The sequence below is a fragment of the Buteo buteo genome, chromosome 16 (assembly GCF_964188355.1).
Source record: "Buteo buteo chromosome 16, bButBut1.hap1.1, whole genome shotgun sequence".
In the NCBI taxonomy this organism is placed as follows: Eukaryota; Metazoa; Chordata; class Aves; order Accipitriformes; family Accipitridae; genus Buteo; species Buteo buteo.
In genome coordinates this window covers 27,344,047-27,353,616 of record NC_134186.1, presented here as the reverse complement: position 1 = coordinate 27,353,616, position 9,570 = coordinate 27,344,047, and the positions used below count along the sequence as shown (strand labels likewise).

Genomic DNA, 9,570 nt, shown 5'->3' with positions numbered 1-9,570 from the left:
AGCAAAATAGTTTGTATATGAACACATTTTGCGAATATATGTCATTTCTTACCTCTAAGTAAGGTTTAGTGGTAGGAGTATAGGGCCAGGAATTCTCCATTCAAATGCAGGCTCAGTCAAAGCCTTGCCAAGTTATTTAAACTACTTTTTGCTTCTTTTTAATATTATCGTTAATACTCAGATTTTTATGATCTTACAAGATTAGACTGGTAATGTTAAATTAGCCTCAGATACACAGAAACATGAAAACTTTTGTTATTGCTAAAAGTTAAGTATATTTTAAAATTATGAGAATGCCAACACAAAGCTAGATAAACAAACACATACCTTTACAAAAGCCATGGTGATTCTGTCATATCCCAAAGCAGTTCCACAATGTATGCCATAATGGCATAAATCATACACTCTCAGCATTACTAGAATTCAATAGCAATTCACTGAGTAAAGGAGGGATTATGCATTGGACTATAGGCAGCTTGACCAAATGCTTTTCAGGACCCATTTCACAGCTGGGAAAACAGACAAGAAAAACAGTTTTTTCAAGGTCAGGCAGTATCACAGACTGAACTAGATTTCCGGAGGTCTCCCCTAAACCACAGCTAGCACTCAGAAAATTTTCTTAGCCTGTAATACTGGGCATGAGTCCTGGCAGTTACCTCTGTCCCTCCTCCAGAACAGGCAACCCAACCTACCTTTCACTCTATGCCTTCCCAAAGAGGAGGCAATTGGGAACACACCTATTACCAGTGATTAGAAATAATTACGAATTTCTACAAAGAACCTGATTTCCTTAGCATGCACAAATACAGCTGGCACAAAGAGCTTATCATTCCAATTTTCTATCTGTAATGCAAATCAATAAAATATGTAATAACACCCAAGTTACTCCTGTGCATTTCACTTGTTTTGTTTGTTCCCCTTGAAGTGAATTCTCTCACTCTAATGCTAAAGCAGTCAAAACAATAAATGCTTCAAGTCAGCTTTTAGGAGAATGGGGCACCTCTCTTTACAAATAGGGTGACATATGGATTCCCTTCATGAATATGAGATTTCCTTTTAAAGTCACAGAATGCTTTCAGCATTTAATTGCTAGTGCTACTGCTGCTCAGGTTCCTTTTGTGATTTGTACCCCAGGGACACAGAGCTCCATGCATTACCAGTTTTTTCCCTTATTTTTCACCCCCCATTATCAATCTGTGTAAATAAGATGCACAGCATCCGCTAGTTAATAAACAAACTCTCACTTTGATTACACTTTCAGTTTCCAAGCGCAGAGCTGACTAACTACAAAGAATAAACGTGTTTGGGGTTTCGGTGCTGGCCTTGGAAGATTGTTCACAAATACATGATTCATATCCGATCCTGAACATTAACACTTTCCTTATGACTCATACATACAGTTAAACAATAAAACAGAGCACTTATTGAAGTTTTGTTTAACATGCATGAAGCACCTATTATTAATATTTTTCAATTTAATTGTTTAACAATGTCAATCCTATTATTAGCTGCAAGGAGGGGATGTTTCCACTTCTATCTTGAAATAAATACATGCTTTTGAATTTACTGACTTATATTTAGAATCCTCCAGCAACAGCTCAGAAAATAAATAATATAAAGCCATTAAGCACTGTATGGAGCAGGGCACGTACCTTAAAAATGTACACACAGTACATTACTTGAATTGATAGAAGGCAATTGTCCTGTATCTCTCATCCTATAGAACATGATGTGTACAACATACTGATCAACACACCATTTCCTCGCATTGTTTTCCTTTCCAAAGTGAAGGATAAAACAGAAAATATGGCCTTCCTCACACAATAGAGTCTTTAGGTCTTCTATCTGGTCCCTACATGTTAGGATGTTCACTGTAATACAATTCCCGGATAAATTGTAACGAGTGACTGGCAAATCTGAAACCCGTTAAGGGTTCAAGTTCAGCTAAAAAAAACCCTGAGGCATTATTTTTAAAACGTTATCCTTCACTACTCAGTTTTCTTTTAAAGTTTGCTAAATCATCGTAACTGGGGACTATTTGCAGTTTCACTGCAAAAAAAACATCTCCAGATCAACACACAGGAACCACGGAAGTACTAAGTAGAGTTTGTAAGAATCATATTGTAACGTAGATATACATTCAGGTAAAATACAAGATTTTGATCTCTAGTTTAAGCCTGCAGGATAGTTTCTTATCCTGGGACATGTATGTCTGCCTCAAGTGTGTATACTGTTGCCTACATGCTGCTTTCAAACCAGTTTTACAAATCTGCTCTTATCTTTATGCAAACTATTTCTAAACAGCTACAGAAGTAAGAGTTCTACTGCAGACAAACCTTTTCAGTTTGCTATACCGAGCATTTCCAAAGGATAAATTCTTCTAAAATACTAGCGGACAAATTCAGGAAATACACTGATGATACAGGAACGTGTTCTGCAGATGTTCTTCTTCTCAGTAACCCATCAAGTGATGAGTAAGAACCTCCTGGGCTTCATCCTAACCCCACTGAAGTTACTCACAAAACATTCACCCTATGGGTGCAAGGCTGGCCTTAAATTCAGAGGTTGGCTCTACCATGAGAATGCTTTTGCTCTACCCACTAATACTGTGTAATTTCTAAATGCTTCCTGGCAATTCACGTTCCTCACCAGTTGTGGAGCCGTGGTCTCAGACACGTTGCCTTCAGAAGCTGACCTTGCAGAGGCAGAAACAGTGATTTGCTGGTGTTGACAAAGCCTTTCTGCCACGGCCACTGCCCTCGCATCTGCAAATGCTGTTTCAGCATGGCTGAGCAAGGACAGAAAAGAAGGGGGAGTTACTCACAAGCAGGCACAAGTACCAGTCATTGCCCCCACATGGCTAATAATTCAATCCCAGAAAATTACGCCTTAGTTAAAATAATGTTAACGCTTTACCTCTGTCCCACTAGCAGGCACAAAATAGAAAATACTGCCATGTCAGGATGAAGCACCATCCCATTTCCTTCTCAGGTTTTCAAAGACGGAAAGGGAAAGTAAATGGTGTCCATGCTTCATGTGTTTACTCTAGGACTCAAACTTGTTTCCAGTCACCACGTTCAGTTGAGAGGGCCACAACCAGGCCCCACTTGTCCACTGCCGACCAATTCCTCTTGCCTCTCAGCCCCGACCGTCCCTCTGCTTACCCATGCCCAGCCAGGAGAAACGCCTCAGGAGCACGGCCATCGAGCAGCATGCCATGGCACATACCTGTGTGCTGTGGCCAGGACTCCCCGGGGGCCCCAGGCCATGGTGCCTGGTGGACACACCTGCCTGTCAGCTGGGGGAGGCCCAACAGGGCCCCCCTCGGAAGCCCTGTGGGCACAGGCCGCCATCGCCCCTCCTCTATTTACCTCAGAAAGGCACTGGTGGAGTTGCCACCTATACAACCTAACAGCAGCAAGGGCTCCCACTCATGGCTTCCCAGCGGAGGGGAGGAGGGGGTGCTGCCCATCCCTGACACCTGGGAGCGCTTGCCTTCAGCCCTTATTAATTGTTGCATTTTCGTTAGAGCAACATCTAAGAGCCTTACCTGAGCCGGGGTCTGTGGGAACAAACACCTCAGGCAGCGCTCACAAGAGATTTGCCTCGGACGGCATCATTTCGTTTATCCACTGTACTGCTGGGCCTGGACGCGGCAGCCATCTTGAGGCGATGCCATACACCTCTTCGTCTTCGCTGGCTGAAGAGCCACTTGAGGGTACCTCAGCGCTAGCTGGTGTTGAGCAGCATGGGAGCGACCTCGCGGCATGGAGGCCAGGCGGCATGGTGGGCAGCAGGCCCGCTCGGCCCCACGCCACCATGATTTCAGGCAGGCCTCTGCACTAGCTAACGGCAGGCGCAAAGTTTTTACGTGTTCCTCTATTCCAGATTGCCTCGCGAAACACAAGCTAGCAGCAGGTTTCACCGCGCAGCTCTTATCTCAGCACCAGATGACCAAAAAAACCGAAGGGAAATAAGAGCAGGGGAAGCGTTTCTTCGTGTTTTCGCGTGCCGCTTGTTGCTAGGAAAAATATTTCCTTAGTATCTCTGTGGGCTCTGCAAGTCAGCATCAGTGGAGCTCTGCTGGTTGCCAGAGAGTATAAAACAGCAAATGTCAGGAAAAAAATAGGAAGAAGAAGTAAAGCTTTAAGAATGTGCCCCATAATGAATGTCTGTCACCTCAGTCCTGCCCCTCATTCAGTCAGTAGAGACATACGCACCTTCTTGCTTTGCTGGAATAAATCTTGGGAGCTTCTTCCCAAGGTACATTGTCTAAGCTATATTATTTTTCTCTCTGGTTTTTTTTTTTTTTTTTTTTTTTTTTTTAGAAGCTTGAAAGCAGTTATTTGTGTCAGGGCAGCACGGGGTGGAGGAGAGCCCTTGTTTACTGAGTGCTGAGCAAAGGAGCCTGCATCTGAAATCTGCAGAAGAAAAATGGCGGGAAGGGACGCAGAGGGGCAGAGTAGCCCATGCCCAGCGGCAGCAGGGCCCGGGTCTCCCACCTCCCCTCCCCTGTGCCATCCCAGTGCTGATTCTAGTCGTAAATGGTACCAGACACCCCAGAGAGAAAGGCTGAAAAAACCTCCGGTCTGGACACTCTGAACCCTGCCTGCCATTTCAGCTGAACGTGGAGGCCTTTCACATCTCCACACAGCTGAGACTGGTGATGGCATCGCTGTGTTTCAGCCTTTCTAGAGGCCAAAGGATAACTCATTTCCTAGGCCAGTTATTCATCCGTCGTTCTGCTAACAGCTGGGGCCAATGATGATGATGAACGGCTGGGGGTTGGAGAGTTTGAAAGCTGGTTATCGTTGAATTTGCTTCATACCGGCCACAGAACAATTCAGCGTATCTGCTTGAGCTCGATATTTAACCCCCATTAAACGGCTTCTAGTCCCCACTGATCATCCTCCAAATTGTCCTGTGGCTGCTCCCATCGCTGACTGCTGTTTAAGTTCTCACATGGTGCTCTTTGAATTTTCATTTTTTCACAATAAAGTGGTCTTCCCCGGTCTCTTTGCATTGTTTTATAAGCCATTTGTTTTTAAGTAAGACTCTTTTTCTCACAAAAAGAAAGAGCAAGACTTTGTCTGAATACAAATCCCATGCCCAACAGTGTGCTGACATTTGTGCACAGAGATGTGCTTTCCAGTTTATTCTATTGTGCTTTACTTTTTTTTTTTTTTTTAATAGTTCAGCGGAAAGTTTGGATGATTCCAGGCAAGTATCCTTTAACAACACCACCACAGAAATAGCCTGAAAAACCGGAAATACATCTTAGTCTTGCCAGAGGAATTATGGATTGCTGGTTTCTTACTTTTGCTTTTTTAATGTAAGTGATCTCAAAAAAAATAAAGACAATTTTTATGGCTGATAAGCAGAGATTAAACTCAGGTGCAGCACCAGCAGCTGTACTTTTCTCCACCTGGATATATTAATGCAAGTGCAGGATTTCTGCTATCTCAGTCACCTGTCTTCCATCGGGGTGAGCAAGTGGCTCCTGTTGCAGCACGTACTGGTGTCCACGGAGGACGTGGCCCCATTTGTGGTGGTATGATTCCAGCTACGAGTCCTTGCTGATGTCCAGGAGAGGCTGGGTACCCAGGAGGATTTAAGAATACAAATAATTCCGTTGATCTAGATGGCAATTAGTTTGCCTGTGGGAATTTACAAGTTGTTACCTGACCTAACTGGATTTGCCCCAGAAGATCCCAGATAAAGGGCTGGAGCATTAATCCACGGCGCCATCTAGCTCCCACAAAAGGAATATTTTCAATAGCTCTTCCCACGTTATTATGACTCAAACCTTATCTAGTATTTCGCACAGAAACACGGAAGACGATAACAAGGAGGAAAAATGAATGTTATTGTTCTCACTTCTTGACCTCCTGGGGGCCAAGAGAACTGGAGCATGGCAAATCACCTCGCAGTCCCTCCTGTACCTCTCGGTGGCTCTTCTTTTCTTACTCCTGGAATGGCAAGTGGCTTGACCCAAATGTGGACAGAAAACCATTTTAGGCACATAAAGCCCCCCCCCCCCCTTTCCTCCCCGAGTACCTTTTACCCTCTGTCTCCGCAGCCTACATTGCGGCTCTGGGCCACCATTCTGCAAAGGGCAATGGCTGGCACCCGCTGTTTCAGTGGAATATGCAAGAAAGTTGACGCTTTGACACTATGAAAGCAAAGACGAAAATCATTGCAACAGAGCTTTGATTTCCACTAATTACATATAATGCATGGAGCATATATAATCTAACCTTTTTCTAGTGATATCCACCATGGTTAAGCCAAGCATATTCCATCTAAGATGTTACAAATGATTGGCAGATTTCAGATAGATGAGAATTTAGACTCATTTCATATAAGAAAACAAACTCTGAAGGCTGCCTATTTCTTCTGTCTGAATAGCCTTCACTCACCAGGCTCTCAGCCCTTGAGCTTATTTGCTAAATAGGAAGACCTCCGTGGTTTTCACTAAAAATTATAAGACATGGGGGTCTGCCTGTAGCCCCAAAACAGAGCAAATGCAGCCTGAAATCAAACAAGCCAGAAAATGCTTGAAACCAGTGGGACGGCAACTGTATAATTACAGGTAATATGCAAGCGAAAGATCAAATTTAAAACTCCGACTCAAGCCTGCAGGACATGTGCCAACCTTCAAGCTAGGCTCCAGTGATGTATGGAATATATTTGCTCTGAGTCTATGCTCTACTGTATGCCAGAAGCTTTTTAACCATCTTTACAAATATGTTCCCATCTTTTGCCAAGTGAATATGCAGTCTTTTTCCCTCACGTTGGTATCTACAGTTGTTCTTACTAACTTCATGATTTCTGAGGCTGTAATTACTCTTGAATATTCTCAAATATTTTTGTGATGTCTTAAGTGCTTTCCTATTCTAACAAAACAAGTTTCATATTTACTTTGCACACATGCTTTACAAAAAGACCAAAAAATTGCTTAAAAATGCTTCAGTGATCAGAGGTCTATTAGCTCTGCAGATTGGCAGACGATTCTGCTCTCCTGCATTTCTCTGCAATTAGTTGTTTCTCTGTTTTCTTCTGCCTCCATTCCGTGTCCAGTGTGATCCCTTTTCCTCCCGCATAGCTGCCGTGCTTTGTCTGTGTCCCCAACAGTAGTGATTTTCATAAGCCTGGCCTGTTCTCCCTGCTGTAACCCTTTTAATATTATACATCATTCCTTTACGTTTTCCTAGGTCTTGCAAGACATCTCTTTCTCTGCAACCGCTCTCTCGCAGGCAGGCTTTCCCAGCTGTGGCTATTCCTCCAGGTTTCAGTTCTATACCCAAAATGCAAATGTTCACGCACTCTAGCCAGACCTCCTCAACCCGTGCCACTCCGGGCTACGCCAAGACCACAAGGCAAGCGCATGCTGCGGTGCAGCTCCTGCTGTCCTAGAGGAAAAGTGGCATTAGGCCTGATAATCCGATGACATGGCCAGGGCATGCAACCAGCTTGAATCTGCAAGTCCCTCAATAAAGATAGCAACTCTGCCAGCAGTACATAGCCCTAAAGTTCTTTTGGTCCTCTTCCACGCTCTCATCTCATTATTCCTCATCCTTTATATTACAAACAACTGGGTAGGGTGAAATGCAGGCCCTCCTCTCTGGCTTTAAGTAACGACATTTGATAATGCAGCTCAAGTCTGAAAGGAGATGAAGCAAGAAGAGGTGTTGCTCAATTGCAGGATGTCGATCCCATGCAAAATCCTGCATCCAAGAAGAATGGATAGGAAGGTCCCTGCTACTACTTCTGTTTATCATATTTAGTGCAGTCAAATACTGCCCTGGTGTTTGTTAACTTTTAGGCTCGAGTGCTTGTCAAATACGAATAAAGAGGATTCCTCCTTTTCCAGGGGTTGCAGCTGTACACAAAGTAAAAAAGTAAAATTAAAAACAATTACTTTCACTAAGGAATGCAGGAAATGTTGTGATGTATTTTCATTGCAACCACTTGAAAGCAGAATTGCTGTGGAAATAAAACAGCTCCAAATACACTGAACTTGCTGACTCAGTCGATCCAGAAGAGAAATTACTAGTCAGCAATTTCAAGCAACAGCAGTACCAAATGTACTGTATCTGCAACACTGATGTAATGTGCATTGCAACATCATGCTTCCCTGAATACTGCACTTACGAGGTTGATGAGCCACAGCTTTTAGATGAAGCTTAGGATTTGCTGCAAATTACATAAGAGAGTTTTCCTTTATAGCTTAGACTGTTAGATGTTGGACCCACCCAAATCCTTAAGGAACAGGACATTTAAAGGGAGCAATTTCCTCCAACTTCCTTCTGACCCTAATCTGAGGCACATACCAAATTTAAAACGAGTGCAGATCTAGCCAATTCTCCTAATGTATCCAGAATTATCAGCATTACTGTATTTTCTATTCAAAACAGTTTATGCAAATCATTTTCTATTGCCATATGCAAATGATTGAATCACTTTTTGCTATTTGATAATTTTTCAAACAATTTCCTAATTTTTACGAGCACCTTAGAAGCAAAATATTAAAAGTGAGCACAAATTCACTTTAAATTTTCCATTTAATATTCTACTTTGTAAGTGTCCGTAAGAAATTATCAGCAGCTGTTAAAAGCCTCTTAACAAAGAGAGAGCATATTCTAAGTGGGAAAAGCACTTAAGCAATTCATTGGAATCTGTACTCTATACCTATGTTAGGTGAGAGAACAGAGAGTGATACACAGGGGGAATAGGTCATGAATCAAACTGGAGATGGGTTAAGGATTCTTTGTCCCAGCTGCTATTACTGCAGGAAAACACAGGAAACAGCTAAGTTTGTCATTTTTAAGTGGTGAATGTTGAGACCAAAGAGTGAATTCAGGCATCTTAGTTAACGTAAGAAGTATCCGGCACACGAAACTGTCTCCATAAGGAGCATCAGAAAACCAAGGTGGCAGATAAAAGCAAATTACCTTCTAAGAGACAAGAAAGAGGCCTAAAAAGTAAGTGAACAAATACAATACGAATATAAACACAAAACAAAAAAAGCAAAAGCTTCTCCTATTCTCTGGTTTATATGCCTCTCTTTCTTCCTTAGCTGTTTCTACTCATTTTACCTATTTATTTCACAGAAAGATTGTATGATAGGTGAACTTGTCTGGTCTATGGAAGGACAATAGAAGAAAAAGCTACAGGAGAACTGTGGAATAATAGCTCCTGCCTTAGTACTATAGTACATTTCTGTGTCCCTGTAATGGCTATTTGGAAGTTTAATGGTGAAGAAGCATGACATTATATAATTGATTTATGCCAAATATTAATATAAGCTATTTTTAAGGAAGGTAATCTTATTTAAAAAGTGAGTTGTAGGGCTCATTTTCTCTTTCACACATTTGCATATTTGGCAACTGTGAAATATAAAGTATCCAGAAATTAAACATAGAAACCCCCTTGGGCTTTTTTTTTTTTTTTTTTCCCCCTTTGTTTTGTCCTTCTAAAGTTCACACCTTGCTGCTTCTGCTGAAGAAAATTGTGGAAGAGAACTTTATTCACTACTAACAAAATCCCAAGATTTCAAGGTTTTTTAAT

General features: G+C 42.3%; 1 long non-coding RNA gene across 1 annotated transcript; it reads right to left on the bottom strand.

The window, feature by feature from the left end:
* Window positions 1–357: 357 nt before the first annotated feature.
* LOC142040399 (uncharacterized) lies at window positions 358–4,098 on the bottom strand. Its single transcript, XR_012653202.1, has 3 exons — window positions 3,551–4,098; window positions 2,650–2,788; window positions 358–509 (listed from the first exon to the last, which is right to left on the bottom strand). It is a non-coding gene; the product is annotated as an uncharacterized LOC142040399 (long non-coding RNA).
* Between the last annotated feature and the right edge of the window lie 5,472 nt (window positions 4,099–9,570).